We start from the raw sequence: 3,189 nt of genomic DNA, 5'->3' as shown, positions 1-3,189 counted from the left end.
CCTGGATTGCAAGTTGGACATCCCCTGAGGGGTCCCAGATTAGAGAGGGTGAAGGCTGGGTTGAGGGACCCCCACCCCATGAACAAATTTCATACACCAGGCCTCTAGTCAAAAAAAAAAAAAAAAAAAAAAAAGAGCTGAAGCCAATGTGGCTTAGTGGATAGAGACTGTGGACTGAAGAATGACAGGTTCGATTCTGGTCAAGGGCATATACGTGGGTTGCGGGCTTGATCCCCAGAAGAGGACATGCAGGAGGCAGCCGATCAATGATTCTTTCTCATCATTGATGTTTCTATCTCTATCCTTCTCCCTTTCTCTCTGAAATCAATAAAAAATATATTAAAAGAAAGAAATAAAGGAAAAGAGACAAAACTTGCTCATTTGCTTCCCACTTTCTCTGGACCTGGAGGAGTTGCAAGGCAGAGTGAATGCTAAAGAGAAAGGAAACTAACTTCAAATGGAAAATTTTACTCAAATCATTTAAGTTTAGAAGCATCAAGAAAACATTTTAAATCATCTAAATGATACAGAATTTTATTTATTTCAAAATTATAAAGCAACATACAAATATGTTATAAATTATTTCTTTTTGAACATTTGATAGTTGTAGATGTAGAGGGAAAAAAAACAACAACCTCTCACTCAAATTGGTTTCCAAATTATAGATAGGATGTTAATAATCATCACTAGTAAAAATCCTCATACTAGCTGTGGTGACAAATATGCTTAATGTGACTCAGGCGACCAGTTTATTTTCCCCTAAGGGAAGTTAGAAAGTTATAGTCCCTTATTTTCCCCTACGGGAATATAAACTCAACAGAAATGCATCTTCGTACAGCTGACAATCCTTTACATAATCCTGATATTTTGATTAGTGTTTTGAATACTTTATAAAAAGCAGGAAATGTCACACATATGGTGTCTCAATATGGGATTCAGATTGCATCAGATAATGTGAAGCACATGTCAATAAGAGGATTTCATTTTCTGATACTTAGTTTCTGGGTCATGGCAGACAATGCTTTAACAGGATCAGCTCAGTGTTTCATGCAGAGCTCTTGAGAACAATGTCTAGATTTTGCTTTTAATTCTTCAAGAGGTACCAGCCAATAAGTATAGTACCATACATAAAATACTGGAGTGTAAATTTGACAGAAAAAGATACATAAATTATCTATTTTTCTCTTGTCTTCTCCTAAAATTATCTGTTAATTTTATTTTGAATATAAATTTTAGTTGTATGTCCATAAATAGCCTTGTAATCAAGGAAATTATTGAAGTTCTATTAGCTAATCTAATAAAAGAGAAACATGCAAATTGACCATACCTCCACTACACCCACAAGCCACGCCCACAAGCCACACCCAAAAGTCAATCAGGAGACAATATGCAAATTAACCCAACCAAGATGGCAGTGGCCATGGAGCTGGAGCAAGCAGGAGGCTTGGGTTGCCCCTGGCAATGGAGGAAGCCAAGCTTCCTGCCTGCCCTGGCCGGCCCTGAGCTCCATTCAAGGCTACAAAATTTCAATTATAAAAGATAAATAAATCCCAGATACCTGTTTCCAGCCTGCGGCCATGGCCAGCCTGAAAACACCCATCAGCCCCTCACCCAGGCTGGCTACACCCCCATGGGGTGAAGGTCCCCACGTTGGGGCTTGGCCAGCCTGCAAACAGCCATTAACCCCTCACCCAGACTGGCCAGGCACCCCAGTGGGGACCCCCACCTTGACCCAGGACACCCTTCAGGGCAAACCAGCTGGATCCCACACGTGAATCAGTCTATCCTATATAATAAAATGGTAATATGCAAATTGACCCTAACAGCAGAAAGACTGGGAATGACTGGTCACTATGACACACTGACCACCAGGGGGCAGATGCTCTATGCAGGAGCTGCCCCCTGGTGGTCAGTGCACTCCCACAGGGGGAGCTCTGCTCAGCCACAAGCCAGGCTGATGGCTGCCATCACAGCGATGATGGTGAGAGCCTCTCCCGCCTTCTCAGCATGGCTAAGGACGCCCGACTGTAGCTTAGGCCTGCTCCCTGCTGGCAAGAGGACATCCCCTGAGGGTTCCCGGGCTGTCAGAGGGATGTCTACCTGCCGGCTTAGGGGCCTAAGCTGGCAGGTAGACATCCCCCGAGGGGTCCCAGACTGCAAGAGGGCACAGGCCAGGCTGAGGGACACCCCCCCCTCTGAGTGCACAAATTTTTGTGCACCGAGCCTCTAGTTTCTATTATAAAACATCAATGGTTTTGAGAATTTTAATGAAACTATAAAACTAAGAATTTAAAAATACTATCATAAATGTCAAGCAAACATGATTTATTCAGATCTCTGAAGTAATTAGAAAGACAGCCAAATTTAAAAGCACACACACAACCACATGTAATATTTAGTGGCTGTTTCACATTAAAACATTTATTCTCTTCCTTAAAAATATTCTTGATATCTCATCCTCTGTTTAGAATTTCTGATCAGAAACACTAGAATTGCGATGCCCCAAACACTATGCCATTGAGTATGTTATGAAGAAGTGAAACTATTGCAGTGAAAAGTGAGCCTGGTTATTAACAGGTATAATTATGGAACTATAAATACTAGTTGAAGACAAAAATAATAAATATTTGGATCAATGCACATGGTATATAGAGAAAAGGAAATAAACTATTATATTTCTCTTTTATTAAAGCATTATTGATATAAACATTATATTAGACATTATGTTCTCTTAAGCACCTTTGAAGGTATTAATTCTTAATGCAAAACAGTTCAACCCTCCCAAAAATTAACTTTAACTTATTATAGATAAAATATAAAGTAAAATAATATAAAATAACAAGTTTGATGTAGTAATATACCATAGTCAATATCTAAAATTGGAAAATACGTAGAATAGAAATTGTCATCCCTTTACAGAGTGACAGAAACTGATTATCCTGCAATGTGTTTATATATGTGTATTATAATTCTATTTATATGTTAATTATTATAAAAATATATATTTTTATTTCACCAGAATGCTTATTCATATGTTTCTCTATGTGTGTATTTAACCTTTGAGTCAATCAATGTGAGTGTTTTATTCCCTTTGTGAATATTTTTAAATTTGAAAATTATAATTTTGACAATGTACCTATACATTTCACACTCATATTTTTATAATATAATAGCAAAGAATAATGTCAA

This window comes from Myotis daubentonii, chromosome 3 (assembly GCF_963259705.1).
Source record: "Myotis daubentonii chromosome 3, mMyoDau2.1, whole genome shotgun sequence".
NCBI lineage: Eukaryota > Metazoa > Chordata > Mammalia > Chiroptera > Vespertilionidae > Myotis > Myotis daubentonii.
Note: the sequence above shows the minus strand (reverse complement) of the source record.